The sequence below is a fragment of the Leopardus geoffroyi genome, chromosome B2 (genome assembly GCF_018350155.1).
Source record: "Leopardus geoffroyi isolate Oge1 chromosome B2, O.geoffroyi_Oge1_pat1.0, whole genome shotgun sequence".
NCBI lineage: Eukaryota > Metazoa > Chordata > Mammalia > Carnivora > Felidae > Leopardus > Leopardus geoffroyi.
The window spans coordinates 7047969-7059729 of record NC_059332.1 but is presented as its reverse complement, the minus strand read 5'-3'; positions in this window follow the sequence as shown (position 1 = coordinate 7059729).

Sequence of the window (11761 nt, the reverse complement as noted above, 5' to 3'; positions counted from 1 at the left end):
TCCCTATTCCCAAAACAGGCCATAATTTCCCAAAACAGGCCATAATAAGCACACAGTAGATATTTGGCAGTCACTTAGAAGTCTGTTATGAGATACTCCTTAGAATCATGATGCTGGAGTAAAAGTCGTATGTGAGGTTGAACCCATTCTGACCCCCATAGGGAGGCAGAGGAAACTGACTTGTCCGCTAATGACATATGCAGGTTGGGGTGATTTTATGTCCATTGTTTTCATCATGCCCAGGTCCCCAGGTAGGGACGAGAGAATTCCGGTTGCTGCCTTCTTCAGGCAGAAGCCATGTATTAACCCTTCAGCCAGAAATCAACAAGAAGTGTGAGTATGCCAAGGGGAACTGGGACCTGCCACTCCTTCAGCCTTTTATGATATAGATGCCTCACTGGTGTAGACGCTTCTCAGAATGGAAGGTATTTAAAGGAACAGGATCTGTTCACTACACAATCTGGCTCCAATCTCACAAGCCAACTAGCTGGCCTGTATAGAAACACTTCTGTTTCCTACTCCTGGTGGAAAAATTGACTGTATTAGACTTTGAGATCTTTAAAATAGAGACCTCCTAAGTGGTTTCCTAGAGTAATTCTGACAGCGGGCGATTTTCCCTTTGCAGTCTGGTTTCACATGTAAATTTCAACTTCACTGAGATGGTCTTGAGAACACACAGAAAAGACTGCGGCCAAGGGCTCCAGATGGCCTGGGGCAGCTTGAGGCGTATGTGGATCAAGGGCACCCCTCGTCATGGAGTGGCCGCATCTTTGGCATGGGGACTGGCGGAAAACAAGCTTCACCTGCTTCCTGCCTGGTGTGTGGTCAGTGCCTGAGGACTGTGGACCATTTGGTGAGTGCCCTTGCCTCTCTGATTTTTGCCACTTTGAGACCAGCTCTTCTTTCTGCCCAGAACACGAACAGCTGCATTCGCTTCTCCCCTGATGAAGCTTTTCCTAAATTTACTACATCAGAACTAGGTTTTGCTCCAAAGTTGGATAAGACCCTGGTTTTCCTGTAACAACATCTACTCCACTCCCTGATGCTCAGTAAAACAGTAAAATCCCTTACCCAGTAGGGTATACGTTCTATGGAGACGGGAACCATGATCATTTTGCTTCCAAGAGCCCACCAAAGTGCCTGGTTCACGTTAAGCTCTCAGTTGATGGCTGTTAATAATGAAATGAATGGATGACAAATCACCCCCGCTCTCACCCCAAACGTCAGAGGAAAACTTGAGAAATTTTGTCATGCCCAGTAAAAACTCTAAGGGGAGCCTAAGGATTTTTTTTTAAAGGTGTGTGCCCCACTCATTGAATTAGATCATTTTGTTATTTTTTATAGGTAGGAGTTGGTCTCATAAAATAACACACCTTAGCAAGACTGAAGCCCAAGGGAGATCAATCAAATCATCCAAGGTCGCCATGTGAATCAGGGTGTGAATAAGCATATTCAACACGGTCATCTGGTTCCTTTTTTTTTTAAATGTTTATTTTATTTTTGAGAGAGGGAGAGAGAAAGGAAGAAAGAGCACGAGCAGGAGAGGGGCAGAGAGAGAGGGAGACAGAGAATCCCAAGCAGGCTCCGCGCTGTCAGCACAGAGTCAGACCGTGGGGCTTGAACGCACAATCTGTGAGATCATGGCCCGAGCAAAAGTCATACCCTTAACCGACCGAGCCACCCAGGCACCCCCACAATATCTGGTTCCTTCAATTCCGCGTTCTCTTGAGTGCTTTGAGTCTTCCTTATCAGCTTCCCTTATCAGCTTGGTGGCAGCTGGCCTTGGAGCGCCCCAGACTCACCTTTAATTCCTGACTTTGCTGTTGAACAGCCGCGTGATCTCCGTTTCCCTCAACTGGAAGTTGTGACCATGATTTTCATGTGACAGTTTGGTTGTGAGAAGCACATGAGCTCATACGTGTGAGAATGTCACACACCGTACCCGGCACGAAGAAGGCACGACGTCGCTGTGAATCCCCCTCCCTTCAGCGTGGTCCGGAGAGCTAACGGCACCGTTTGTGATCATTGGAGCCACCTTAACACGCTTATTTAGGAAAACACTGGGGCCCTCGGCCAGATGCCGTGCAGCTCTTTACTGAGGTCCACTTGCCAATTCTATATTTAGCCTGCCCAGACAACAGAGAGTGGCTGAGATCTTATTCTCCTGTTTCCTCATATGGCTCTTCAAATAACTTCTTTAAATTCCCTCACTGTTAGCGGAGTTATTTTACACACACATATCCAATTATTAAACATTCCTCTTCTTTGGCCTGACTCAGCCCTCCCATGGCCGATTTTATTGTTCCTGTTATTTCCCCAGGAGCCACTCACTGTTTTCCAATGGGGATTTTTTAAGCCCACCTCCTCGAATACCTCCTATGGGCCTGATTTTTCTTTTTTTCAATGACAGACCTAGTAATTGCGTTGCTCTGGCCGCTTCCTGGCTCCCTTGCCTTTTTGCCAGGGTACCTATCTGTTCACACCTAATTTTAATGAGCTGCCCAATTCGATTACTGGAAGGCACTGGGGTGTTACAAGGGATCGACCATTGTTTCCAGAAGCCCTCCCAGGTTTCGCATCCTCCTGTGATTTACCGAGTGTCACTTAATTCTGCTTTTTTTTTTTTTCTTTTTTCACACCCCGGCCGACTGCTTATCATAGTCGTCACCCACCTGTCTTGGCGACCTGCTCAACACTTCATTAAAAATACGTGCAGCTCAGCTCCTTTCTCCCCCCCCCCCCCCCACTCTTGTGACAAGGCCTGTTTTCCCCTTTCACTCGCCGTTATTCTGCTGCTTGGGCTTGGTGGCTTCTTCGCGGGCCACTCCTCAGGTCCTCAGCCGTGTCTCTGTTTCTCAGCCTGAACTTCATCCGCTTCCATCCTTTTCATTAGTGTCCCTGTTTTCACTCTCAGACGTTTGGGACACGTACACTGATTACAGTCCGTGGCTGCCTTGAGAGCAACACCTCGAATACGTTATTGAAACAAAAGCAAGAAACAGGAAAAAGGCCTGAGTAGCGTTGTATGAGAGTCCCTTTTGTGTGTGTGTGGTTTTTTTTTTTGAAAATTAAAAATCTGCTAAATTATCAGACACCTAATAACAACGTTGCTCTCGTTGGCTTGTTGGATGTGGGACCTGGAGAGAGGAGCATTCCTGCTGCAGTCCCAGCGGGGCGTGTGGGGAGCACTGGGGACAGAGCAGTGACAAGACAAACAGCCATCTACCCTCATGAAGCTCATATTCTAGGGGAGAAACAGATAAGTAGACAGTAAATAAATATAATGAAAATTTCCCAATGCAGTAACACCAAAGTGGGACAGAGAAATGACTAAGGGGCATATGTTTTCAACGATATTAAAACTAAACTTTGTGTCTTATAAGACTCTGAGTGAGTCTGGGGCTCACTGCATATTAAACTGTTTTAACAGAACTAAATGTTTCTGTCCTACTGTGACTTCATAGCACTATTGTCTCTCCTGGTGGTTCTCGGTCATTTTAATGCGTAGAAAATGACCCCAGAGTCTTTCATGCTGGTGAGTGTCCCTGTATCTGTGCAGTGACAACACTAACAAAATCGCAGCCGTTTATTGAGTACTTACTGTGTGCCAGATAGTCTTTCAGGGGCTTAGAATCCATCAGGAAACAATATAAACCAGTACCTGGCTTCTTGGTGCTTCCATTTTAGCAGGGAGAGAGAGGCAATCAAAAATAAACTTAGGGGCAGCCCGGTCTGTTGAGCGTCCGACTCTGGCTCAGGTCATGATCTCTTAGTTTGTGAGTTCGAGGCCCTCGTCGGGCTCTGTGCTGATAGCAAAGAGCCCACTTAGGATCCTCTGTCTCTGCCCCTCCCCTGCGCACACTCTCACTCTCCCCCTCTCTCAAAAATGAACATACATTAGAAAAACACATTTAATAAATAAGGAGATTCTATTTTATCCTAGAAGATTATGCAAGACACTGGGAAAAACAAACTAAGGTAAGCAGGGCTGGAGAGTGGCTGGTGGGGATTGTGCCACGGTAACCAGGACAGTGAGGGTGGTGGCCAAGTTGACCTGTGGCCCTGGGGCTCTCCTGTTTCCCAGGCCCTCAAGCCAGCACATGGGAATGTACTTGAATAGAACAGCATCTTTACAAAGATGATGTTGAATCAATATAGTTATGAAAACGAATAATCCACAAACTTAAATACTTTATTATTTATAATTACACTTATAATATATGATATATGTCGTATTACGTATATTACACCTCACCGCAGAGAGAGACACACGAGTCCTATAACACTCGAAATGAGGACCATGGCCCGGTACCACCCGTTGCCAAGCTGTCACACACATCCATGTGGCGTCTCTCGTGCTGAGATATAGACCAGGATTTTATCTTTATGCTATTTAACATATTTTGGCTCTTTTTTTTCTTTTCCCGCCCCAAACAGAAAGTGCTCAATCACGGGGGCCGTGAAATTTCCCAGATCTTCTGCAATACCTAGCAGAGCACTTCCCAAAGAGTCATCCGTTGTTATTAATTAACTGAAACTAATGAAGTCACAGCGTAGGTGGGCGTTGGCCCCGCATCTCAGCAGCCAGAGAGCACGTGCACAGGTGGTGGACGTTTCGTAAGAGATGTGAGTTACATTTAGAAGCTGGACGCCAGGGCAGCATCATGGAGTCTTCATGGGGCATGTCGTTATCACAGCCTAGAGTTTCAGGTTTTCGGGGTTGGCGGATTTGCCTAAACAGTTCCCCACCCCAGGCTTCACTAGCCAGTGTCCCTGAATGCAAACCCAGCAGTTCTCGCTGGAGTGTGAGCATGGAGAGAAGTGTGTGCGGGTGGGGAATATTCCACTTTCTGTTGTAACGGTCAAGGTCAAGTTTTTGCTTACATTTTAGGAGGATACTTCTAGGTAGGTTGAGTTTCTAGTTAGTGTTAAGTCATTTTAGGCTTTAAAACCTCCACTTTTTTTTTCTTTTCCTAGTCCAGAATCTGAATTTGTTGTTTCATGACAGGAGCAGAGTCTGGAGTTATAATAGACATAAATCAAAAATGTTTCCAGGGTCCTATATATTATCCATCACCCAAGGAGAAGCCTGGTGGTATCCCGGATTTTTGTAAAAGCTAACTTAGCCAGTCTTTTAGATGAACACTATAAGCCAAGGATGGATGATGGTGCAGAATGTGTAAAGAGATGTGTTTTAGGTATGTTAAAAGTCTCCTTTCACACCATAGAGAAAAACAATAGTTTTGCTATTTCCACTTGATTGGCATTCCTAACAACTGCTCTGTTAGAGGGTTTTGCCATTAGATGTGAATGTCACAGCCTTGGGGAAAAAAAATCCACATTAAGGTTCCTTGTTGAAGCAGAGAAGGGCTGTTTGGATCACATCAATTAATGAGGGAGCTGAGTACCCACCTTCTCATATTTCTTATGACTGTCACGAGAAACGGACAGCCTGACTATATTTTAATCACATTGATACGAATGTTGCAATGCCAAGTAGACATAATTCAGTGCAGGTATTCTGTAATATTTCTGATACTGCAGTTAAAAAGAGAGAGGTTGATGGGGGGGGGGTGGTGGGAGGGAGAGGAGGGTAGGTGATGGGCATTGAAGAGGGCATCTTTTGGGATGAGCACTGGGTGTTGTATGGAAACCAATTTGACAATAAATTTCATATATTAAAAAAAAAGAGAGAGAAAGAATGATGAAAATAATATTTTACCATCCCAGTGCTCACTGTGCAACAAAAAACCCAAACACAAGACTTATTGTGCTTTCGTATGTCTCCTCCCTCAGTCCTCCCCCACCCCGGACAATATCACGTATATCAGCTCCCCGAAATAAATATTACAGCATACAGGGTGCCCTCTGATTGTGCTCACCCCATGAACTGGTTAAAGATATTCTCTCAAAGCTGAGCACAAATGGTAATGAACAGGTTAAAAATGGAGGACTCCAGTGGCCCTCGAACCTTCACACCCAAGGCACAGCTTGCTGTGTGTTACCATAGAGAGCCAAAGAGAAACTTCCTTTACAGAAGCTGCATATTTAATCTTTTTTTTTTTTTTTTCTGATTGTGTGAGACCAGGGTGGATACTACGTATTTATCAATTTTCAAAAACGAACCAACCCTCCACCACAGCTGGATAATGACAGGGTGCCTCACTGCCGTACTCAGAGGGGCTGTTTTGGTTGTTGAAATAAATAGATGCCCCTAAGAATTAGATCATAAAAATAGTCCGCGTAGCATGTATCTGCGGGACCATTCTTTCTGCGACCTCCACCCCCTCCCTCTGATAATGGCCATTATCCATAGCAGGGCACTTGAGGTCACTAGTGTGGTCTTTGTGCACAGGACCTTACTATCCGTCCTATGCCATCGTCTAGATTGTGAGCCACGGCAAAAGGATTGGAAAACCAGTTTGTTCTTTGTATATGAGACGTAGATTTGACCTTGTGTCGTCCTCCGGCATCTTCTATGATCTCACAAACCCTAGACACAAGACTTTCAAGCAGTCTGGTAAAAAAAAAATCTCCAACTGTGCTTTGGTTTTGAGTTTAAATCATAATATTCCAATCATTTGTTTGTTTTGCTATGAAGATGCCTGGGGCATCCAGCTACAGCTGGGAGGGCAGGCTTGGCATTGTTAGTAATTAGAAGGAGCCTGGTAGTGATTCAAAGTAGCTAAGAATTCATACATTTAAAAAAAAAAAAAAAGCCCACAAATGTGTTAGTGAGATGTAGTTTGCTGAATTCATTGTAGCTGTGTGGCTGTCTTTTTAACCTTGCTGCCCTACTCATTACACATGCAGTCAGTCACCAAAGACCCTGGTTTCCTGCTGTGCTCCTGAAGCCTGATAAAATGCATCGACTATGACATGGATCTTCTGGTCTTCCTCTCTGTTGGTCACTGTCACTGAGATTTCGGTTATGTTGATACAGCTATAAATTGAAATAAATTCCTAACACCTAGTATGTTTGCTAGGGCTTAGTAGGCACAGAATGAATGCCCAATGGATTAGTAAATCAGTACAGGACTAAATGAAAGGATATCGTTTATGGTATTTCCAAGACAGCCACTTTATCTTACCACAGAAATTAGTCGATAGAATTACCTGATCTTGCACACCCCAGGGGAAGTTCTCGGGGAGACAAAACTCAATGGCGTCTTCTCAGTGTTGTGTTAGTTACTAAGAAAGCAGCACGTGGGCGTAGCACAGTGTCACCTTACCAAAGGTCCCAACTCAGGGGGAATCTTCTTGATTCTGAAGAAGGTATTAACACTCGTTGAAAATAGACTCTCTGAGGGGCGCCTGGGTGGCGCAGTCGGTTAAGCGTCCAACTTCAGCCAGGTCACGATCTCGCGGTCCGGGAGTTCGAGCCCCGCGTCAGGCTCTGGGCTGATGGCTCAGAGCCTGGAGCCTGTTTCCGATTCTGTGTCTCCCTCTCTCTCTGCCCCTCCCCCGTTCATGCTCTGTCTCTCTCTGTCCCAAAAATAAATAAACGTTGAAAAAAAAAATTAAAAAAAAAATAATATAAATAAATAAATAAATAAATAAATAAATAAATAAATAAACATTTAAAAATATATATATTGGGCGCCTGGGTGGCGCAGTCGGTTAAGCGTCCGACTTCAGCCAGGTCACAGTCTCGCGGTCCGTGAGTTCGAGCCCCGCATCGGGCTCTGGGCTGATGGCTCAGAGCCTGGAGCCTGTTTCCGATTCTGTTGTCTCCCTCTCTCTCTGCCCCTCCCCCGTTCATGCTCTGTCTCTCTCTGTCCCAAAAATAAATAAACGTTGAAAAAAAAATTAAAAAAAAAATAATATAAATAAATAAATAAATAAATAAATAAATAAACATTTAAAAAAATATATATTGGGCGCCTGGGTGGTGCAGTCGGTTAAGCGTCCGACTTCAGCCAGGTCACGATCTCGCGGTCCGTGAGTTCGAGCCCCGCGTCGGGCTCTGGGCTGATGGCTCAGAGCCTGGAGCCTGTTTCCGATTCTGTGTCTCCCTCTCTCTCTGCCCCTACCCCGTTCATGCTCTGTCTCTCTCTGTCCCAAAAATAAATAAACATTGAAAAAAAAAATTAAAAAAAAAAAAAAAAAAGAAAATAGACTCTCTGAAAATAGACAGGGATGCTACGGCAGGGGGAGAAACGATTTTAGCAGTGAATCCAGGAAACACGGGTGGCATAGCAAATAAATGGATGTCTCAAAATAAACAACATGATCAGGTCACTTGTGATCATGCCATTTCGTCACTTCATTTCCATGAATTTCAGGGTTTCAGGTAGGCAAAGTAGAATCACGGAAACTTTTGGGGGCTGTTCACATTTTCATTTGGGTAACATCTGTATATTTGTTTCAGCAGCTCTTCCGTTAATAGAACTGGATCCAGGTTTCCTGATCTGCTCTTCGATTTGCTAGCATCATTCATCTGGAATTTAAATTTAGCTGGAGTGAGCCAACTTTCACGTTAATGTAAATGTGCACACAACAGATAATTAATAAATTTCCTGATGAGACTTTACTACTATACCCCATCCATGTACTTTTGGTTTTTCATAGTATCACCAACCTCCTGAAGATGAACAGTCATAGCCATAAACAGAAGTTCAAGCTAAAGTTAAAGGGAATGAAAGAAACATCATAAAGAAAAGTGAAAAAGAAAAGGGGGGATCTGGGGAATATTTTTGGAACCAGGCAAATTGGTCAGATTTCTCCGTGGGGAAGCCAGGCCCGGTCCATTTCTCCCTCATGTGTCCTGGTGAGCAACTCAAGAGCCTTATCAAGTGATTCTGGCAGAATCTTCAGGAAGACTCCCAGGAAACGTGCACTGAGAAGTTTGGAGGAATCAGCCACAGAGCTGGTTTTATGGAAAATGATGCCCTGTAGCTCAAGAGAACAAATTTCTCTACATGGGCATAATAGCAAGTGTTTAGAGAAATTTTCCAAATAATCAATAAAATAAAATAAAATAAAATAAAATTTAAAAATAATAAAATAAAAAATAAAATAAATAAACATTTTTAAGAGCCCCAGCTTACTTTATGACAAAATTCTTCCATCTTCCTTTCTAAGATGATAATAGCAAAATGTGTTGTTTTGTTTTTTTTTTCTCCCTTGTGGTAGCATGTTATAAATTTACATCGGAAATTTATAAGAATTTCTGAAAGCTGTAGATACGCATTTATAACTTCACAGGAAAGTTTTTAAAAGCTCAACATTTGAATAGTTTTGCATTAATTGGGAAGAGGGCTATTTAGGGAGCTCTAAGGATGGATTATGAGTTTTGATCTAATGCCCTTTGAAAAATGAAGAGAGTGTAATGATTTAAGCGGAATGCTAAAGCACTTCGCCACAATCTGTCTCTTTACCTGCCTCCTGGTCAATATCGTTTACAATGTATCATTAAAGAGGTGTTGAGGTTCTTTCAAGGTGTGTGAAAGGAGCGGGGGTTTAAGAGGGGTGCAGGTGTGAGGGACTTATTTCCTATGCAAACAGGGAGGTGAGTGTGTAACTTTGGGATGGCATAAAGCACGGGGCTTCAACCTAAACCCCATGTTCCCTCTGTACTTCAAAGTATTTCACAGTCTTATTTAATGCCACTGTTTCTTTTCTGGCAAACAGAGCTTTATTTAGTGACCGGGATGACTCATTCCCCAAATCGCAGAAATACGGGTTTTCCGTGGCAGTCAGCATTTCTGGTTTCTGATCCTGAGGAGATTCCATGGGCTTAATTAACACTGGCCAGAAGAAAACCGTGCAGCACCAGGGGAGCGTGACTTCCCTTTCCTTACAGAGGTGGGTAAGTCACCCTCACAAGCAACGGGAAACATAAACCATTTTGAAATACAGATTTGCTTTGGCTGCAAACGAGGTCAGAGCTTGGTTCCCCAGTCTGAGAACTGGAGCCACGTGCGACCTACCAGACCTACCACCTACCGTCCCAGATTTCAATCAAGCACGCGGGAAATGGGAGCATAGTGAAAATGTATGCATTTGACAATATTATCCTACAGGGTCAGCTTGACTAATGTCTTTCGTGCTGTGTGCAAATGAAAGCACACTGGAAACCCCGTAAACTCAGCCCCAAGAGTGTCTCACATGCAGACAGAGGAGGCTGTAACAGTGGGGTCTGCGCTCTGGCATAAATCAGGGAGCCGTAGGAGAGGTTTGCCCATTGGCTTAGATGTGTACGTGATACTGACCCGTGGTGGGTTGCCTGTTGCTTAGATGGACATGTGATGTGAGTTTCGATTAACTAAATGATCATTCAAAGTAAAACTATGAACCCATGAGTTTGTAAAAGAAAATCCTTGAACAGCCAGAATAGGTGTCATTATGCTTAGGGTGTTCTGTAGGGGTGGGACCCAAGGGGGACAGTGGAGGAAGGTTACCCTGACCCACGTGACGAGTCAGGAGCAACATCTCCCCAGGGCCTCGAAAAAGCCCAGCATTGTCCACCTGAGAGGGCAAGGATCAATTCACCTGCCCTGGCAACAACCTAAAGATGACACCTGTAAGGACTTTTGGTCCTTTTTGCCCCACCCATCCTCCTGGACGGTCAACACAGAGGTACCAGGGCACAGAAGAGAGAGGAGAGGGGACGGGGGGTTGGATTGTGGTCACAGGGTGAGTCACACCGGGCCAGGAGAGGCAAAAAGTGTTTTACAGGCTGTGGGCTGAAGTTTTCAAGTGAGTTCAATTAATTTTTGTTAATGCTTTATTTATTTTTGAGAGAAAGAGAGCATGAGCAGGGGAGGGGCAGAGGGAAAGGGGGACAGTATCCAAAGGGGGCTCTTTGGTGACAGCAGAGAGCCCAATGCAGGGCTCGAACTCATGAACCTTGAGATCATGACCTGAGCAGAAGTCGAGAGCTCAACCAACTGAGCCACCCAGGTGCCCCTGAATTACTTTTTTTTTTTTTTTAATTTTTTTTTTCAACGTTTATTTATTTTTGGGACAGAGAGAGACAGAGCATGAACGGGGGAGGGGCAGAGAGAGAGGGAGACACAGAATCGGAAACAGGCTCCAGGCTCTGAGCCATCAGCCCAGAGCCTGATGCGGGGCTCGAACTCACGGACCGCGAGATCGTGACCTGGCTGAAGTCGGACGCTTAACCGACTGCGCCACCCAGGCGCCCCGAATTCCTTTTTTTAAGTAGGCACCACACCCACTGTGGGGCTCGAACCCATAACCCTGAGATCAAGAGTCCCGTGATCTACCAGCTGAGCCAACCAGGCACCCCTAAACTGAGTGAAATTAGGTTGGACTTTTAAGCAACTGATAAGAGTTGACACATGACAGAATCTGATTGAGAGGACATTAAATTTCACGGAAAAGGGATTTTACAGAGCAGGTCTGAAAACAGCGGTGCGAGAGAAAGAAAAATCACATTTTCCTAAGTAAACATTTCAGTTTAACCTCATATTCAACACCTTTTCCTCGGTTGTGTTGAATGAATGACTGAATGGATGAATGAATGAATTCGGTTCTTGTCACTAACTGCAGAGTTAAGTGCGTGTTTTTCTGCACTTAAAACAAAATCAAAGCCTCAGTGAGCAGATAGTGGGAGCTTTTATTTTCCAGGAGACAAAGAACCTGGCCCATGCCCTTTACCTCACAGCACTGGGAGTCTGTGGTCTCTCTCCCGTGGGGCACGTCAGCCCCAGCACATCACAAATTGCCAGGAAAGCCAATCTACAGCTGTCGTGTTTTTGTTTTTTTGTTTTTGTTTTTTAATTGCACTTAAATT